Below are 21,585 nucleotides of genomic sequence, written 5' to 3' on the forward strand. Positions count from 1 at the left end.
GGGGGGAGGAAAGGGGGAAGAGACAGACAGACAGAAGACCTGCCTTGAGCATATGAAACCTCAAAGCCCACTCCCCAGAGATACCCATCCTCCTCTGAGACTTCACATTCTTCACAAGGCTACCCCTCCTAATTCCTGTCAAGTAGTACCACTCCCTAATGACCTAATTCAAGTATCAAATATATGAGCCTATGGGGGCCATTTCTATTCAAACTGCCACACTGGACATGGTAAAATATAAAATATAAAGAAAGATTTGTGAGGGTTTCCTAAGCATTATAGGTGTTAGAAGAAATGGAAGTCAAATATAAAGAAATTTAAGATAGAAATTTAAGCTCCAGGTAACAAAGTGAGACATGTGTGCATGCCTATATGCACAGTCAGCCCACCTATCCGTACAATCTTTATGAAGCTGCATCTTTGCTGAACACATGTATGGCTCTTTTCTTTATAGCCTAAATACTTTAATAGGGCAACTATTGCTATAGTATTTGTATTATATTAGTCATAACATAGAGATGATTTCAGGTAGCAAAAGTGAATGTTTGTAAGTTATGTGTAGATTCTATACATGAGTATTACTATCCAAGGCGGAAGAACATGCAAATACTGTATACAGATATTTCGACAATAGCATGGGGATATTCATATTAATAACTTTGGTAGATCACATGTATAGACTTACTAGAGGAGTTCAGAGAACAGAGTGATAATCTTAGAACTTAGGACTTTAAAAATAAATGGATATGAACACTTTTACAGTCCTTTATGCATTGTGCTGTTTTGATTATTTGGCTGTGAATAGCCTACATAGGCTCTTATTTGGTCAGACTCATCATAGTTCTTTCTTAGAACACTATGTAGTAACTAGACAGCCTTTCTGGGTTTTAAGACTTTGTCCCTGTAATCATCCCATCTCCACCTTTTTTTATCATCCTATTAACATGTAATGTTTTTTCCAAAGTCTGCTCTATTCTCACATATCTCATTACAGTAGTTGTCTCAAAGAGCATACTAGCCAGAAATTTAAGGCTCACAACACATTCTGTGAGCATTGGAATGAGAGTGGCATCACAACATTTATTTACTTGCTGTTAAGGTGTTGTGCATCCTGATCTGCTTCATGGAGGAGTATATGGTAGAAATGACCCCTTCTGTCAGGCATGGAGAGGAACACAATGCTGACCCCAGCTCTAGAAGATGGCTGCTTCCTAGGAGAAGGGCTCTCCTTGAGTGGAATGGAGTGACAGTAGTAGTGACATGGCTTTGTAGGGTTGGGATCTTGTGTAAGGTGCAGTTTTTGGACATATCATGTATTTTCAGGCTAGTGGAGCATTTTTTCCTACTGTCCTGTTTGGCTTGGTTTGATGGTTTTGTATGTATGTGTGTATTTACTTGATGCTTTAAATTTGACCCTATAATTTTTCTGCATCTGCCTTATATTAAATCCTTTTAACACTTACAAGACCCTCCCCTAAAGTTAATTCCTGATCATTTCATTCTATTTAAAAAAAATGAATGACTATTTCAAAGGGCAGTTATAGGTTGACTCTATAATTGAGTAGTAATTATAGAGTGTGTGTAAGGATCTCTGTCCTCAGCAGTGTCTTCCAACATCATCGTGCACCATAGCAGAAATGCTCACTTAGCACTTCTAGGTAAATCAGCCCTTAGATGTAATCAGTGCAGCAGCAGAGTCCCTGTCTGTCACGCAGGTTCATGTTATTAGTGACTAGTGCCACAAGCTGTTTCTGAGACAGTAAGAATAGTAAGAACTCAGCCAGGCATGGTGGCGCACACCTTTAATCCCAGCACTCGGGAGGCAGAGGCAGACTTATTTAGGAGTTCAAGGCCAGCCTGGTCTACAAAGTGAGTTCCAGGATAGCCAGGGCTATACAGAGAAACCCTGTCTCAAAAAACAAACAAACAAACAAACAAACAAACAAACAAAAAAGAATAGGAAGAACTCTGTGGTGGACCCTTGTGGATGGACTTTTCAGGTCCTCTCTGTGGTCCATGATCTCTTGAGAGACAACATAGCTAGCAGCCAGTTCTGAGCCTAAAGTGCCTACATCCAAAATCTAGCTCTCACCACTAGCTGATCAGCCAGGGTAAGTTATTCTTCCTCTTTGCTCTTGCTTTTGTTTTTTTCTTCATGGTGATCCTGTGAAGGTGCTGTGAGAATTTGGCTTTAATTAGTGCAGAAGGCAATATTTAGTACATCATTAATGGGATATTGTCCTTCTATGCTGTAGTGTTCTTTCTTGTACTGTGACTCCAAATCGGCTTCTCTCCCCATCTCTTTCTCTCTGTGTCTCTCTGTGTCTCTTTCTTTCTCCATTTCAGTATCTGTCTCTGTCTCTCCCATACACACACACACACACACACACACACACACACACACAGAGAGAGAGAGAGAGAGAGAGAAAAAGAGAGAGAGTTTGATTCTGTTCTTTCTCCTGCCCCCTTTCTTATGCTAAACCTAACCTGACTTCCAAGGTAAACTTATTTGTTACTTATTCATTCTAGTGAGCTCCCTTCCTTTCCTTTCCACTCCCACTCTGTTTCATACACACATATACTCTTGGGTCTTGGCTTGCTGTTTGGTGTTTTACTGCCATGTGTTTTCTGTTCTCTTTGTGGGTGTGTCCCATAGCGCACCATGCACCATCATTAACCTGGCAGAGTTTATGACAAAGCAGTAAGCACAACACGTGACATGCCTTTATTTCTCCTGCTTGTTTACAGTGTTTGTTAGTGCAAATGTGCCCTAAACAGGCTCACTGTTAGTGAATGTGTGCGGATAGTTGAGGTCTGAGATAGGATAGGGATTGCCTTAGTAGGAGGAAGAGCCCCAACAGGAGGTGTGGAGGCTGACTGCCTTTATCTTTAGGTAGGTTTACTTGCATTTCCAAGTTTAAGGAGGAAGGATCATGCATGCATTTTTGTCCTTTATAGTTTTCTTACACATAACCATTATTAAGTAGAAACATTGTTCTTGAGTTACCAACCACCGGAGGAACCTGCTGTACATAAGTGGGGCACAAATAGAAATGTTACAAGATAGGAAATGGAAGAATCACTATAATCTAACGTTCTCTTCCCTCAAAACGTTCCCTGAAATACTGCACTCTTTACCAGAAGTCTGTTTTACTGAGTGTATTCAGAGTGCTTTCAGGAATGTCTGTGGTGACAAACAGAAATGGTTGTTAGCAAGTGCATTATGTTGATAGTAGCCATGTGCTTGGGGAGGCAGTGGATCAGCTGACTAGCGTTCGTGAAGCTTGGAGGGTGTTTGGTTCAGGAGCACAAGTTTCTCTGATGAGTGCTTTTAACATTTCAGAGGGGAAAAAGGAGAAATTATACCTAGTCTCTATTTTAAAATGGCAGTTTCTTTTCAGTTATCTATTAATATAACTGTCCCAAGGACCACAGCTCACTTTTGGAAAAGCCTAATTGATTAGTTCTTCCAAATCCTAGGAGACTGGCCAAGATTTCTGTCTCTTCTTTTAAGGCCACATGGCTATAGGCTTGGTTCATGGGGTCAGCTTTCCCCCCATAATGTGTCAGTACACTAGAGTTCCTTTTAATGGCTACTATCAGCATGTGTGGAATAATATAATTGATAAACACATTTACTTGTGAGATTTGTTGCTGGGGTGCAGCAAAGAAATCCATCATAATGACCATCAAAATGGCATTAAAAAGCTCAAGTTTTACAAAGTTAAGTTCTTGCCAGCATGTGATTTATCATGCAATTAAAAAATGTTGCTTAATCTACCAGTGCACTAGGGGAAAATGAATTTAAAAATGAGATTTCTTTGGTACTATCAGCCCATCTCAATTGGCTTTTACTGTTCTGATACAGATGGTTCATTATATAGCCTGCCGTTGGCAGTCGGACTGAGGAGGTGGGGTGCTACTTCAGAGTGTGTGGGATAACAGGTGGAAATGGAACTTGTGTATGCGTCTATTCATCACTGGCTTCCTGTTGCTCTGAGCCTCTCCACTGCTTCATTGTACTGCTTAGACAGCGTTGTTGTAGGTAGAGATGAAGCTTAGTTCTAATGAACATTTAGCTTACCTTACATGTCCTGTCTCGGTTTTAACGTGTAAATGTGTGGAATAATATAATTGATAAACACATTTACTCGTGAGATTCAGAAAATCAAAATACTGCCACTCGTGGGCAAGCAGCTCTTGGTTGACTCACGTGAACTGGGCCTCAGTCTTCTGATATAGCAAATAAAGCTTTCCAAGTCTGGCTGCTCAAGTAGGTGTTAGGACTATTAAGTTTCTTTTGCTGTGCGACTGAGCTCTCAACTCTCGTCCACTGAGCTGTCACCTCCAGGTCACAGTGACGTCCATGATGGCAGACTCCTGTGTCTGCTCTCGGACATTTGTCACACTTGTCCTTTCCGTTGCTCCTTGCACCTTTGGCTCCCCCTGCTTGCGTGAGGGTTCTCCAGAGCATGTCCTCTCAGCATTTGGTCCTAGGGTGTCTACTCTGCTCACTCTGTAACTCTCCTCAGTTACCATCAGTCCAGACAAAGCTTCCTGAGTGCCTAGGAACAGTAGATCATTGTGTCTGTGTCTCCTGCCCAGATTGCGCTAAGGTTTTCTGACCTCCCACCCCCGCTCCTCATCCTGTAATTGTTTCACACAACATTAAAACATTTCTGTCATAATACTCTTCTTTGGCATGCCTTGCTTACTTGTTAACTTGTTAATCTATACCTCCTTCCACCCAGAATACAAATCATACTATTTATTGTTGAGGTGGAGTTGCCCAGATAAAAATGTTATCCAGAATAAAGTTTGGAATAAATTAGGTTCTTTAAAATATAGGATGAGAACTTGTGACATGGAGCATGTATTAATATACACAAGCATGCACAATTTTTTGTGTGTATATGCTCTTACTATTCTGCCTACAGATATATACACTTTACAGTGAAGAGAGTCTTTTCCTATTTTCTGGTTTGTAGGCATATGTAGACCTATTTGATAAATTTTTATAATAGGTTTAAGAAACCAGAGTCAGAATCCTGTGATTCATCTTCCCTCTGTTTTCAAGATAGTAAGGCTCATGAGTAGAGTTTATTAATGGCTATTGATTCAGGCAGAAATGTATATTCTGTTTTGATTACAGTTTTTTCCCCTGTCTTAGGGCTACTTAGCTTTCTGTATGAACTTGAGGATCTTACTTTGGAGTGCTAGCTTTATTCTTATCACTTGGATGAGTGGCGTTTCTCTACCTCTGACATTAAAAGACTATAATCTCCAACTCCTGGAGAACTGCCTTTGCTAAACTTCACATAGTAAATATGGAAGTACCCATGTCAGGGGAAACTGGGCTCTTGGACTGACCCAGACTTCCTGAATTTTCCTTCTGAGGGATTTCAATGACTGGAGTTGTGAATATATAATGACACTGTATGTAATTAATGTCCTTGTAGGTGCTTTGTCTTCAGGTAAGACCACATTTGATATATATTAACCATGGGGATATGATCCTTTCTAGAAAAGGATTTATAATGGCAGTCTCCAAAGCTGCAAACTGCTCTGTAGTGCGGAGCATTTCGCAGGTATCATTTGTGTGCACCTTTTCAGGGGCCTTTGGGATGGAGTGAGGTGTGGTATTCATTGCAGTGACTTTATACTCACACTGCACATTTGTTCTACATTCTTAAATGCAAGAAGCACTTGGAGAACTTCATATCCTGAAATTTGATTAGAAAATTCTTTGTAGTCTTTTAATTTTTACTTAATGACTTTGTTAATAACTAACAATATGCAGAGTACATGAAAGAAGTTCCTTTTATGAAAATTACATATAATTATTTCTAAATAACTTTAATCTTTTATATTATCTCTTCTGTTTTAGCTGGTAATATACTGTAAAAATGGATTCCCTTTTGTGTTTTTATATCCTTGCTTATAAAAAGAATGATCTTAACTTACTTATGGTAAGATTTGTCAAATAATGAACTTATAATAGAGTTTGTATAAATGTTAATTTCTTCATTTGTTTCTAAGAAGTACTAAGGTATAAATAGATTTTTCTCAAGTTATGGACAGACTTAAGGCACTAATGAAATCATTTAGGAAATAAAAACTTTTTACTCCCAATTTTTATTAAGTTTACCTAATGTGTTACCCTCTTTATGTAATAGAGAAATTTATTTTATTTAAAAATGTTTGCCAGTTTTAAATTTAATTTACAAAATCAATAGTTTTTTATTGAAAGATGCTGGGTTTATATGGTTTCCTATTTTCACAGGATTGGTTGGGGATGGGGCTCACTGTTAGTTGAATCATGTGAAAGAGGCTGGAATTCATGAAAATATGTGTCTAGAAGGTAAAAGACAGCTGAGTGAGAATTTTGGTTTCTTAAAAACGCAGAAATGCTGTAAGAATGTATTATTTATTTATTTACATCCCAAATGCTTCCCCATGCCCATCCCCCCCCCATCCCCTTCTCAGAGTCCCTTCTGCCTTCCCTTCTCTGAGAGGGTGTGGCCTCTTATGTATCCCCCCACCTTGCTACATCAAATCTTTGCCAGATTAGACACACTTGTCTCTCACTGAGGCCAAACAAGGCATCCCTGGAGACTGAGCTGCATGTCTATTCCATAAGAGCCCGTGTGTGGTTTTTTGGCTAGTGGCTCAGTCTCTGAGAGCTCCCACAGGAGCAGGTTAGTTGACTCTGTTGGTCTTCCTGTGGGGTTCCTATCCCCTTCAGGTCCTTCAGTTCTTCCTTTAAGAGTCCCTGGCCTCCATTCAATGTTTGGCTGTGGGTATCTGCATCTGTTTCAGTCTGTTGCTGGGTAGAGTCTTTCAGAGGACAGTTATGCTAGGAAGCATAACAGAGTATCATTAATAATGTCAGGGATTGATACTTGCCCATGGGATTGTTTTCAAGTTGGGCTGGTTATTTGTTGGCCATTCCTTCAGCTTTGTCACTGCATTTCTTTTAGACAGGACAAATTTTCGGTCTAAAGTTTTGTGGGTGGCTTGGTGTCCCCTTCTGCTGGGGTTCCTGCCTGGCTACAGTAGGTGGCTTCTTCCAGTTCCTGTCAGTACTGTTAAGCATCTTAGGTAAGGTCATCCACATTGACTCCTGGGTGTCCTCCCCCATCACAGGTCTTTGGGACTTACTATAGATCCCCCCACCTCCAACTCTCACACTTGATCCTACCGACATTCCCCCTCCCCCTCACCTCTTCCGCCCAGTTATCTCCTACCCCCTGCCTCCTATGACTATTTTCCTCTTTTAAGTGTTATTCAAATATCCTCACTTGGCCTTCCTCCTCCTCTTCCTCCTCCTCCTCCTTCTTTTTTTTTTTTTTTTTTTTTTTTGAGACAGGATTTCTCTGTATAGCCCTGGCTGTCCTGGAACTCACTTTGTAGACCAGGCTGGCCTCAAACTCAGAAATTTGCCTGCCTCTGCCTCCCAAGTGCTGGGATTAAAGGCATGCGCCACCACCTGGCGGGCCTTCCTTCTTGTTTAACTTCTTTGGGTTTGGGGATGTATCATGGGCATTCTGTAATTTATGTTTCAATCCTAGGTGTAGGATATGGGGTTGCTTTAGATTGTCCACAGCAGCTATGATTTGCCTTGTGCTTTAGCAGGGGTGTGAATATGCCAGTGGCACATAGTTTCTATGATTGTGTGATATTTGGAATTCTGGGGAGTTTTCCGAGGATATATAAATGGTAGGGCCCTTAGAGGTTGGTGGGCTGCTAGTTGGAGGGTTGGTGGAAGGATGCTGTTGTTTTGTTATGTAATCATGCACAGAGAAGAAACAAAGATTGAAAGAACAGGTTAGATACCCTGATGGCTAAGATCAAATTTGTCCCAAAGAACTAATGCAGCTAATCAGCAGGAAATACTCTAAGGCTATTGTTGCCCCCTTTCCTACCTCTGACTTTATGTCTGTCTGTCTGTCTGTCTGTCTCCCCCCCCCCCCCAATGTCCTTCTTTCTCTCCACCTAGTATTGGGGGAAGAAGAGAAGTGGAGAAGAGAAAAAAAAGAGAGAAAAAGAAGAACCCACAAAGTAGCCCAAAATCTGACAACAGTCATTACAAAGTGATGTGGATATCCTCACTTGTTATAAGAACTTTGGTCATTATTAATAGCCTTGCTTTAAAACCACTCCATTGCATTCATTTATTTGTTGAATTACAAGAAAAGTAGAGATGTTAATGTTTCCAAGTTTAAAAGCCATATGTGCATTTATACTATACTTTAATGGCTCTCTTTTTTTTAAAAGAAATTATATGAAAAATAATAAATTCTAATGTGGTCTTGCATGATGGCTTTTTAAAAGAAGATAAAAACAACTCCTGCAATCTAATTTTCTGAGGTGTCATTTGAGGTTGTGCATGGGTTTCTCTCGCCCGCACTGGCTGTGAGGTGTGGATTGCTCCCTCCCTGCTTTCTTCAGGTTGCATTTATTTTATGCAACTCATACTGAGTTGAATATTTTTAGAAAACAGAAAAGACCATAAGTATTATGGCAGGTAATGAAGACTGTATTTATTAGGATTTCATGAGGATGGCCAATAGTTGTCTCATAAGACACAACTCTTAGGACTATTTTACATTTTCAAAATGAGGTTTCTATAAGGGAGAAATTACCTCATGTAACCTATTAACAAAATTCAAAAGAAATTGATATTAACATGCAGGTGGTAGTATCAATTATTTTAGAATCTAAAAAATAAAATAGTTCTGTTTGTTGATTCAGAGCTCACTAGTCCACTGATCCTGCTCGTGCAAGGTCGAACAGTCCTCTAAGTAGAGAGTGAGGATGTTTATAGGAGAGATGGAAACGAAGTCTCAGAGACAAAAGTTAGTAATTGGGAGGGCTATCCAGTGAATACTGTGGCAGCCTCAAGTTTAATTTGCATAGTCTTTATATACTTTACAATATCATGGGAAACAAAGTCATGAGCTAGCAGAGACAATGGCTGACATACATTGGCTATCTATACCCTATCTGGATGCCTCTCTGTTCCTTCCTCCAAGATTAACAGAACATTAAGCCCCTTGCCTTGAGCTTCAAGTGTATCCTCTCTTATCATCCCATGCATCAGCAGGTCAGGAAATCTGCCAGTAGACTCTGGCCTGTCTTGAATCTGCCTGACAGGCAGGCTTTTCAGAAGCAGGCTAAATGGCTCCTGACAACTAGTTAGTGCTTTTCAGGACTATTCTTAGCTATAGAACACTTGTCCTGTTTAAGTCTGATTTCACAGTTCAGAAGAGAGAATAAATTAAAGTGGACATAGTTTGATGAGAAGGACTTGGGTTCACTGGCCCACCTGTGTAGGCTCTTACCGCTCCTGTCCTTTGCCCTTTTTTGTTGTAGATGCCTGGAAAACCATTGTCAGCCTTTATAGACAGTCAGAAGCAGATAAATCGCCACACACCTTAAAACTTAATACACAGAGAGGTGACATTACAGATTGATAAAAGGCAGATGAATCAAGAAACGTGGTGTGATAATTGATTATCCATATAGAAAATAAAATTGAATTTGCTCATTGTACCATTTAGAAAAATAAGATTGTAATGGATTGAGAACTCAGATATGAAATGTAAAATGTATTAAGAAGACTTTTCATAGCAGTACTTTTCAAATAGCACAAACCTAGAAACAGCTCTCATGTTCATCAACGGGAGGATGGTTATGTAGAGTGCAGAAGGTTTATACAGGGTGCAGTGTAGTGGTGAAAGTGAATGAATTATTGTACAGTGACTCAGTTATACACAACAACATAAGAAAACTCATCCCCTCCCCCCTCCCTTGCCCCCCCCATCTTTGTTTCTCTCTGTCTGTTGGTATGTCTTTGTCTTCACACAAATCCAGTACCTACAAATGAATTTAGATGGCTGTCAGAAGCGGATAGAAATGAAGAGTATATTACTTAGGTGGCCATCTTTGAGTGATAAAATGTACAGAAGCTAAGCTGAGGAATTACACACAAACTCAGAAATATTCCCCACTGAAGCCATAGACTCTGTAGGACCTGTGCTGTCTTTTTTATTCTTTTTTTAAAATGGTGCAAATGTCATAGGCACTATTTTATATGTTATACTCTCACATAAAGTACAGAATGAACAAGTAATTAAAAAGGCGTATTGTAAGGCCAGAATATAACATCATGTATCTTATTTGATGTTTGTATCATCAAATCTGGACTTTCCTAACAGTAGGGTGAATTTTTTGGCCTGTACCATCTCATTGAAACCTGATTCCCCCCACCCCCAAATCTGTGACTTCCTCCTGAGCTCTTAACTAACTTAACTAGCTCCCCAGAAGATAATGTCTGTGTCAGGTACTTTCCTCGTGTGTCACCTGTGTTGCTTTCCCTCAAGCTCCACTGTGCAGTGGTTACCAAGGCTGAGTTGGAGTCACTGGCTGGAATGTGTTTACTTCTTATATTTTCCTTCCCTGTGTATTCATTGGTCCTGTACAACTTCGTGATATGTTTACTTGTGCTAGGCGCTTTTCTAAATGGCAGGATTCAATAATGTGTGAAACTGAGATACCAAAGCTTTTAAATTCAGACTCCATTTTAGAGAACCTGGCCTAACTTTGAACTCAGGTAGACTAACAGGCTGGTAGCATTAGTTTCCAAGTTGCCTCCCAACAAAACCTCTAGGCTAATCCCCAACAAGACCAGTGTCTCCAGGTCATTCCCCCAACAAACCTGCACCCCAGGTTATAAGCCCACCTCTTGCCTATTGACCACCAAGGTAGAGGGGAACCGAAGTTAAGTTCCCAGCACCAGCCAATTGTGTTAAAGGCCGCAGTAGCTTTCTGATTAGCTGCACAGATATTACCTGCTTGCTGCTTACTATAAAGGCTTGCCCCGATAGACATTCGGGGATCTCCCCCGCCCCCAAAACCATCCTGATGGTGGTGTGCCGGGGGGGGGGGGGTTGGTGTGGATGGATGCGAGCTAGCTCAAATAGAATATAGACCCTGCTGTGAGTTGCATCAGATTGGCTTTTGTCTGTTTTGGGGGGATCAGTAGCATTTTCCTGGCACAACACAGCCAGTTTTATAAACAGCTATTGTATAATTCTACTGTGCTTTATATAACCATCCTCCTGTGTGTGTAAAAGAAAAGAAACAGACTGTTCATAACCCAGACTGACATTTACAGCCAGCGTTGTTTTACCTCAGTTCTGTTCTCATACAGTCCCTGAATTTTACATAATTTTGGGGCTACATAGACTATGAGGACTTCAAACATTGTCTACATCTAGCCACAGGTATATGATTTATTTCTTGCCATAAGTTATGAGAAAAGAATTGTGTGTTACTTCAGGTCACCCATATAAGAGAAGAAACAGCATCTCCTCCTCCAGCCCAGCATGTATGTGAAGACACGCTTGTATTGGAATGTGGTGAGGAGCTTCTTAGATAATGCAGATGAGAGTGTACTATAAGGACTAAGAGCTAAGAAATAGAAGGAGCTCAGGTCTCCTGTCCCCTGCAGTGCAGCACCTCTGATGTACTCAGCTGGAGGGTTCCATGCTACCCCAGAGAGGATAGGTTCTCTGTGTTGTTTCAAGTTTTCTGTTTATTATTACTTCCAGTTCTACTTAGACTCTAGGTTCTCATGCCAAAACGTAATGGCAGTATTGTGACACTCAGGGTGGAGTTGTATGTTTGCATATGCAAATGTTAGAAGAGGCAGAGCCTCCCATCCATCTGGAAGGCTTTTCATATAAAAAGGGACAGGCATTTCCATTGCTGGGCATAAATCCGTGAAGGGTGCTAGAGGAAAGCTGCCCCTCTTAACCCAAGGTTCAGAGTGTGATGCAGACTCTTTCATTAATCAGGGAGCTCCATTTGTATAGATTGATTTATACTTACTCTAATTTGTTACTTTGGGAAACAGATGATGCAGAGCACACCAAAGTAGTTGCCACTGCTTATCCTAACATCCATGAGATTAACACACAGTTCTGCAGAAGTGATGATAGGGGGATAAAGGTCGTTAGCATGTGAACAAATGATAAATGTTATCACGCACTGACTTTTCTGAATATTGGTGAAGTTTCATATTTGTACAACTTTATAAAGACCCATGTAGAAAATGTAACATTTTTATATGTAGCCATTATAGAGTGACCTACTTGGGTATGTTAGATGAGGCTGGGCAGGACGTATCTGGAGGGACCATATCATGAAGGATCAGCCTAACCCATTTCTAAAGCACCTTGATTTAAAAATAGAATGTTTTGTTAAGTTGAAATGGTGGTGGCAGCTTTGTACTACATAGAGTTTTCAGAATTCTTCATGTTCACATCTGATTTCCAGTTTGTGATTATGGTGTGAATGAAAATACGTATGAAGTTACTTCTGGCTTCCCCACAAATTTAAACTCAAAAAGCCATATTATACTAATATATGAAATGCTACATGAATATTGTAATAGTCATAATATAGGATGTTCATTCCTAGAATTGTGATGACATCTACTGAATTGCAGCCAGTTCATTTGCATATTCATGCCCACTTAGCTCAAAGAAGTCCCTGTTTGTTTGCACATTAATGTCTGGTTTCTGCATCAGTTAACTAATTTACATATCCCTGTTCAGTTGGTTAGTGATGTTCATGTGTGGAGCGCTGGTATAGCTCTGTGCTTTGAGTGGCTTGGGAAATGTTATAGCTTAATGGAGGAGCACCTATGTCTCATACTTTTACTTCATGGACCAGTTGTTTTACATGTAAGCTAGATTGCTTACATATTTGTAATATGATACAAGAAACACTTACCTGCCCATTTCTAGGGTTTGTATCCATTGCCACATTCACAGTAAGGAGGTAGCAGTAACATTTCGAGACCAGTTCTATTCTGGACTCTACTTCTGGAGGGCTCCTTGTGCATCTCCCGTGTAAGAAGGGGCGGTAGGTATGATAGAAGACAAAGTTCTAGTAAGTGACACAACTTCCTTTGTAGATCAAAGGAGAAAAGACAATATTTTCTTGGAAAGTCATAGAAGACATTATAGAGGAAGGGGCTGTACCTCTAAGGTTAAAAATGAGATAACCACCTGACCAAGGCAGTTTGAGTGACCAAATGTAGTTAATTGGCTACACTCTGGAGTGGTTGTACCTGAGTCCACAGATATGGGACTGCCCTGCAGTTATAAACATTTTATTTTGGTCAAAGTGAGTGTATGAGAAGGATTAGACCTAGGGATGGGAAAAAAATGAGTAGATCTTAAAAGACTTTATAATATAGCATAAAGCTTGTATTTTCTCCTATGAATGATAATCTCTGAGGTCTCCCTGGAGGAGAAGGAGGTAGTCAACTTTTCATACTAGAAAAGTGCTCGATGTCTGTGTGGAGACGGATGTGAGCGCAGTGAAAGCAGTGACGTCACAAGGTGGGCTCCTACAAGACTTCTGGCCCTCCCAGGACGAATGGGAACAGTGTCAGAGGCTGATTTGAAAATGCATGATTTGAAATTCCAGTTGTACATGGAATTCTTTGTTGTGTTTGATCTTGAGATACACATTTTGGCTCATTAACAGTTTTGCAATCTGGTGACTTAGGTACATGTGATGTCATTTGTTTAAGAAGTTAATGTAAGTAAGAGAGAAATTCTCCTTAAACTTTTGTCTGTCTGTCTGTCTGTCTGTCTGTCTGTCTATCTATCAATTGATCATATATCTATCATTTATTATATGCATATGTGTGCATTCATATATGAGTGTTTGTAAGTATGTATGAAACTATATATGTTCATAAGTGTCTCAGTGTGTGTATATGACACAACATTTGTATGAATGAGCAGACAGCTTTCAGGAGTTGGTTCCCTCCTCCCACCATGTAGGTGTGTATATCTCGTGGGCTGAGAAGTGGGGGCTGTATTGAGCTCCAGTTGTCAGGTTTGGCAAGTGCCCTTAGTTGTTGAGCGAGCTTGCTAGGCTAGGAGAGTAGTTGTCAATGTGATGTTAGATTAGTATGAAGATAGCTAGTGTTTGTCAGTTTGTTTAGAGCTATCTAATCTAGTCACTAGACTGGTACTCCAACTTGTTCAAATGTTCACACTGCTTTTAGCAGTTTGTGATTGCCTACACCATTTTTACTCCCAAGTCCAAAGTGAGGGAGTGATGGCTGTCATCTCGCCCTTTTCCTTTTTTTTTTTAATTTTAAAATTGTAAACAATCCCCCCCCCCTTTTTTTGTAAGCTTTGATTGACCTATTATTTGCAGGATAGATTTTAATCTCTGAAATAGATAAGTTCCTTATTTTTTGTTCCTAGATGGATTCTGTATTATTGTATTAAAATCCAGTTTACCAATATCTTTTCAGATAAAATTCTCTAAAATCTTGTGCACACTACTTAACCAATTTTCTCAGTTGAGAAAAGAAATAAAATTATTCCTGAAAGCCTTGTTCATCTGGAAAGTTAAATGTTTTTGGACTCTAAATCATTTGTTGTTTGTTCCTCAAATAAGCATCTTAGGACTAGTCAAATGTCTAGAATATGGTTCTGGATCAGGCTTGCTACATGGTTGATGTTCAAATTACCTCTTCTCTATGTTGCTTCATTTCCTATACAATCAAATCAGGGCTAAAAAGAAACAATTTGAAATTGTTTTAAAAGAACATAAAAATTTCAGAAAAGATGTATGTATATTTATCAGAATTTCTCATAAAAGACCATAGATGGATGATGGATAGATGGGTCAAGAGAGAGAGAGAGAGAGAGAGAGAGAGAGAGAGAGAGAGAGAGAGAGAGAGAGAGAGAGAGAGAGAAAGAGAGAAAGAGAGAAAGAGAGAGAGAGACACTTAGATATATAATAAGTATAGGCTAGAAGAATTGAACTCATTTAACCATGAAGGGAGAAAAGCCCATGACGTGTAAACTGGAGACCCAAGAAAGAAAGACCATGGTGAAATTTCATTTTAAACTGAAAGCTGGAGAAACATGGGGTAGTGATGTAAATGCCTGTCGAGGGTGTAGGCCCCAGAACTAGAGCGATAGAGGAGTAGCTTAGCTTCTGGTTGTGGTTGTAAGAAGACAGTGCAGTGCCAGAGACTGGGCAGGAAGGCACGGTCATCCCAGCATGAGCATGCTGCCATGGCCCCTTCTCACTGATCTGATATGGCCTCCATGGATATGATGCTTCCTTGATTAGGAAGGTTTTCTTTTCCTAGTCCAGGGATTCACATGGTAATTTCTTACAAAACTACTCTCACAGACACTCCCAGAAATAATACTTTAGTAGCTATCTACCTGAGCATCGTTGTACATTAAAGTTATCACTGAGACAGTCAGTTGTATTTATAGCTAACGTGAGATGGAAGGTTGGACTTTACTTGGGACTCAAGCAGAATAGACATCATTCCTTACAAGCATGGTTGTTGAAGGAGGACTGATAGAAACAAAGTTGTTAATGAGACAATCCATCACTCAGTTAGTTATGGAGACTGTGAGGACCCGGAACTCTTATTGAGAACCAGTAATTCTCCCCTTCGTAGGCCTCTTGTTAATCACTTAACAGTTGTAATATTAGATGTATTGTCTTAACAGATGTTTAACATCTGAATTGTGGATAAGTTCAATCATGTCTAAAACTATTTAATGTGATAAACTCAATAGATATAGTGTCTGTAATGGAAATGGATTTGGTATAACATCTATGGAATTAAAATCTCCTCTTGCTCACATGTAAGTCAACATCCTTTTTGTTTTTTGTTTTTGTTGTTGTTTTTTTTTTCATTTTTATTTCTAGGACATTTTCTTTTTAAAAGCAGATATATTGCCCAAGGGGAAGTCTTAGTTTATTTTAAGTATCTTATGTTTTCTATATTTTAAATGGTTTTTGAGTAGGCTCAAATTATATTTGCTGTGTTTTATACTTTGAGCTAAATAATTGCTGCAAATATATTATAAGTAATAGTTCAAAAGGTATTTTATCTCTAGTAAGCATACCATTTATTAGGTAAATGCTCTTTTCTGAGTGCCCTCCGTTTAACTATTCTTTGTTGATATTGTTATCATTTTAGATAAAAGTACTCGTAGTAAAATGTTTGAAGTAGTCAGTGATAGAGATTTCTCCTGCTTCTTGGCAGTTCGATCCCTGCTGTTGGCATATTCCTTATTTTCTAATGCTGTCACTTCATTTTGCCTTTTTCTCCCCTATAGTGAAATAATGTTTGTCCTTTTTTACTTAGCAAAAACTCTGTGGGATGTATTTGTTGTTGTATACGTTGTTTTCTATTATTCTGTAGCATTTCCTCCTGTGACTGCAGGAGAACCCATTCTCATTTCTGTAGACTTTGATTACTCGCACTTGGAGTTTCAGGTTATTCTGCTAAGGAAAGCTTCGTACTTCGTGTTCATTTCTCTTGGGTACATTCAGGGGTAGCACTGCTGCATCTAGAGTTAGGTGTTTAGGTTTAAAAAATACTAACACGTCTGATAAATACACATTTATCAGACATTGTATGGAAATTCCAATTCTATATTTTCAGTGCCTGGTGTTTTTAGTTGTGCTGGGCATCTGTCCCCCTTGCTGACAGGATTTCCTTTTAAGGAATCTAAGCACCCTCTTGTATTATTCTTTTCCATCTCATTCTGACAACTTCCTGGATTTATTTACCTTTTAGACTACATATCAATTCACTGATTTCCAGTATATCTTTCCATAGTAACTAGATGTGTGTCCTGATTGTGTCGAAGTGGTTTTATCCAGCGTTCTTAGGAAGCCCTGTTTGTTGTTGCTTGCTTGTCTGTTTGCATGTTTATTTGAGTCAGGGTCATGTTGTATAGCTCTGCTTGGCCTAGCACTGGACAAGTAGAGCACTTTCCTCATAGGTATCACTTATTAATTTCTCAGTAACTTTGAGGTTGATGTCAATGGCATTTATTTTCATCTCTCTTGGCCATTACTTGTTCAGTGATGTACAATTTTGAATTATTCCTCTAATGCATATTTGCCATAGGTATCTCTACAGTTGGTAGGCATATCCATAACCTTGTGTAATTCCTTTCCCAGTGTTGGCAAGAATCTGTAGCTGTGATAAATGGTCAGTCCTATGATTTTCAGACATTATATAAAAGTAGTGGAAGAGGTTTGAATGTTATTAAGAATTAACTACAAGGGATGTTCATTGTCTCTAACTGGTTTTGTTATCAGGGACAGTTGAGGTTCCTGTTTTGGGTTCTAAGTATCCTTAATAAATTAATTTTTAAAAGGATTCTGAAGGAAACTCGAGCTCAGTTTTATTCTTTAGGAAGAAAACAATATACAGAAGCTGTAATTTGCAGCATCCTCTAGGAGGATGGGGGATGGAAGAAGAGTGGTGACTTTATATTAGTTGTGACATTAAGAGAAACTGAGACTGCCAGAGAGTCAAGGAGAGCATGATTTGGAATGCTGAGCTGCAGATGGGGATCATTCACAAGACTCTCCATTCTCTCGATAGAACAGAAGATTGTGCCGTGGACACATGAACAGAGATGGAGCTAGCACTTAAGAAAGGAATGAATTCCACTCAAGAATGGAAGAGGGTTGGTGGCTAAGGAAAGAGCTCCATGCCTTCAGATGCTTGGTGCATGGTGTATAGCCTTTTATAGTCTCTGCCTCCCCATTTGTTTTTCTTGGGCTTTTTCTATTCAAGCTCTGTTCCTTAGATGGAGCCCAGCCAAGAAAAGGCTTCAAGTCTTCCTTTGCAAAGTGGCTTCTTCTATATTGTCATTTTGGTGTTTCAATAAAGTCCCTATTCAGCCATAGCCTTATTAAGCAAGCAAGCTGTTAAAGGGGACAAGAAACAATACATAGGACTTTTAGAAGTAAAGTTTAATAAAAAGAGTGGTTCACATTTTCAGGGATAGGGTAACCACCATGTAACATTCACAGGGAAAACATGGCCCTCAGTTCAGAACCACAGGAACTGAATTCTCCCGCAACTGGAACAATTTACTGAGAGGGCTCCAGAACTTTCATGAGAGTGTGAACCTGAACCTTCATTGAGATATGAGGCTCTCTACTAGAATCAGCTTGTCTGCAACAGTATTTATAACCTGTAGAAATTGTGAGAATGATGCACTATGTTGTATTAAGCTCTGGATCCACAGTACTGTGTTATCTATCTGTAGGAAACCATTGCACAATCCAATCTTGATACTACACAGTTCTTCCTTTGGGACTCCAAGGTTAATGGATGTTTATAAATGATTTCTCTTACTTTAAGAAGGAAAATGTGAACCTGTTTTTTCTTTTCCTATTCCAAATTGATTCTAGCTCTCAGTCTTAACAGTTTCTCTCTGTATTTCTAATTCTCTATGACTTTTGTTTCTTTGGGAACCTATAGGGAAAATATATGGGGTAAGAAGTTTTCTGTGAAATAACGTTTGAAAAATATTTATAGAATTTTTAAATGTACAAGTAAAACCTAATCATTGTAACTGTCCAAGAAAGGGTAAACAGATTGTGTTTCTTTCTCTTTGGTATCAGTCTTAGTAAGGGATTTATTGTTGGAAAGAGACATCATGGCCACAGCAACATTTACAAAGGAAAACATTTTATTGGGGCTGGCTTACAGTTTCAGATCATTAGTCCATTATCATCATGGTGGGAAGCCTTCCATTGTGTAGGCAGACATGGTGCTGGAGTCTGAGCTGAGAGTTCTGCATCTTGATCCTCAGGCAGCAGGAGACTGTGTGCCACACTGAGTGTAGTCTGGGCATAGGAGACCTCAAAGCATGCCTCTAGAGTGACACACTTACTTCAGCAAGTTCATATCCATTTCAACATGGCCACACTTCCTAATAGTTCCACTCTCAATGGCCAAGCATGCAAACATATGGATCTTTGGATGCCATTCCTATTCATATCACCACAGTACCTAACAATGAACTTGTCTAATTATAATTACTCATGGACTTCCTTGGTTGCCACTGCCCCAACCCTACTCTTCTTTAATTTGTCTACTCATTAAATAGCACTCTGCACTGGCTGTTGAGCCTGGATGTCAACCTGGAGGAACATCTTGGCTCCTCTTTTGCCTCCCCTGAATCCATCACCAGATCCTGAGGATGCTTCCCAGTGCTTTTACAAATCCCGATTTTGAGACTTGCTGCTTTTTGAACTGGTCTTTGCAATGATGATGCAGTCCTCTGGCTAGCTGAGAGGACTCCCTATGCTTTCTCTGTCGATTCCTGGTCTTGTAACATGCGGCTTGCTAGCTTCAGATCATTGAGAAACAGGTGCTTTAAGTGAATAACCTTCACCCTCTGATAAATGAGTTCATCCAGGATGCCGCTGCTATAATCATAGTTGAGTGAGACTTGTTTGAATTTCTTCATTTGCCTAGCATACTGTGCCATTCAATTTTAATACCCACCAGCTGTTTTCATTGAAAGTTTAGACACATCTGATCCAGTGCACTTATATTTCATTGACCAAGTCCACGTGTGATGTTACAATCATGTCCACTTCAAATAATATTTGTGGTGATAGGAGACAGGTTAATAGCTGTGAAACCAAAAGGCTACTATACAGAAATGCTCAGTGTCCCATGATGTTGAATACTTGGAAATCCATCTAGGAATGTTAATCTGAGGGCTGCTCTTACTTGTCAGATAAAAAAGAAAATTCCTTCCCTTCTTGATAAGTATGGGATTTAAGATATAAATTCCAGAGAATGAAATACCCTACACGAGGATGTTGCTGCCTCTTAGAAATTAGACCAATGATTATGAATATTAGCTTTTAGTGCTTCCAATGGAATCTATTCATCTTAGATTTTTCACACATGAATACACTGTATTTATACTATTTCCATAACTTCCTCTTTACACCGTTCAACTATTCCTGTGCCATTGGCATCATTCCTTCTCAAATTCATGATCTCAAATTGTTAATATCTCTCCTCTCTCCTCTCCTCTCCTCTCCTCTCCTCTCCTCTCCTCTCCTCTCCTCTCCTCTCCTCTCCTCTCCCCGCCCCTCCCCTCCCCTCCCCCTCCTCCTCCCCAGTCCCCTTCTCTCCCCTCCCTCTCCTTCTCCCCACATATACACCCTCCCCCAGACACTTTAATGAGTCTAGTTAGTATTGACTTTATTTATGTATGTCTAGGGCTGAACAGTTAGGATTGGGAGACCTATCAGGGGCCCTGCACCTAGAGAATACTGATTCCCATTCTCAGTATTCTCAGCACCTATTCACTGCCTGATGCTAGTCACCAGGGGTTGGGACCTTGTGAAAATTTACTCCATCTACATTGGCGTGTGAACAGGTGTGATCTGGTGCAGGAGGCATATTGTTGAGAGTTTATGGGTATAGCATTCCTGTCATATCTAACAGACTCTTGCAGCTATGATCCTGGTCCTCTGACTTTTATAGTCTTTGTAGCCTGCTTCTCTTTGATTCCCTGAGCCTTAGAAGTAGGGCTTGAATTCTGCTCAGCTGGGGTTCCTCCATGCTCACTTATTCTCTCCATGTTGACCAGTTGTAGATCTCTGTAGTAGACTCTCTGAGCTGCAAGAAAAAGCTGCTGTTTTGAAGAGTGAGGGCTGTACTGACTCAGAAAGTAGTTGCTGTTGCCAGTTTCTATTTCTTTTTAATTATGTGTCTGGGTGTGACTGTGTGCAAGTCCTGGTGGCTAGAGAGGCGAGAAGATGGTGTAGGATCCCCTTTAGCTAGAGGTATAGGCTGTCCTGAACACAAAAGTGGGTCCTGGTTTCCTTACAGCATACTGAATTTCAGTCCCTGTAAAATTGAAGAGCCTTTACCCACAGAGCCATCTTTCCAGAACCCAAGAATCTTTAATTTTGATTAATTTACCATTTGTCACTCAGGGACCTTCCATATCTGACATAGATTATCTTTTTATTATCTTCACATTTTAGTGGAGAAACTCCTTTTCTCATACTAGATTAGCTTCAATTATAGTAATCATCTTTCAAATAGTTATTTGAAATTATTTGTTTAAAGTGTGGGTTTATTGTTTTTATACCATGCAGCTAGAGGCCAAGTTCTTGTGTTCTTTTGTAAGGCTGAGATGCTTTATGTCACAGGTTAGCATGAGATTTCTAGATGGAGTGAAATCATCTTGTCTACGATTTTGTGACTGGCTTCTCTCTCTCTGTCTCTCTGTCTCTCTGTCTCTCTGTCTCTCTCTCTCTCTCTCTCTCACTCTCTTGCTCTCTCTCGCTCTTTTGCTCTCTCTTGCTCTCTCTTCCCTCCCCTTCCCCTCCCCCTCCCCTCCCTCCCTCCCTCCCTCCCTCCCTCCCTCCCTCCCTTCCTTCTTTCTTTCCTACCCAATGATTTGACCTTCTCTTGAATAACTGGCTGATTCAGGGTTTGTTTCCTCTCATGGATGAGTAGTACTCTGTTGTGTGAACATGTCACATAGTGTTTAACCTGTCAGTTGTTGATTTGCATTGATTCTGTCCCTCGGTTTCTGACCCTGTGAATGCTATGTTACAAACATATGTTCACATTTTTGTGTGAGACAAGCATTTTTAAATTCATTAGGAATATATAGAAGTTGGATTGCAGGTTCAAGCATGACATTACTTTTGCTTAACTTTTTAAGA

General features: G+C 39.8%; 1 protein-coding gene and 1 long non-coding RNA gene across 4 annotated transcripts in view; both read left to right on the top strand.

Moving 5' to 3' along the window:
* The window catches only part of Exoc4 (exocyst complex component 4), a 724,890-nt gene that overhangs the window by 193,772 nt on the left and 509,533 nt on the right, over positions 1–21,585 (top strand). The gene's annotated exons all lie outside the window — the stretch shown is intronic.
* The window catches only part of Gm38785, a 31,978-nt gene continuing 10,393 nt past the window's right edge, over positions 1–21,585 (top strand). The window contains exon 1 of the long non-coding RNA XR_868957.2: positions 1–21,585. This exon is cut by the window's right edge and continues 7,040 nt beyond it. This is a non-coding gene — a long non-coding RNA (predicted gene, 38785).

The sequence above is a fragment of the Mus musculus genome, chromosome 6, assembly GCF_000001635.26.
Source record: "Mus musculus strain C57BL/6J chromosome 6, GRCm38.p6 C57BL/6J".
In the NCBI taxonomy this organism is placed as follows: domain Eukaryota; kingdom Metazoa; phylum Chordata; class Mammalia; order Rodentia; family Muridae; genus Mus; species Mus musculus.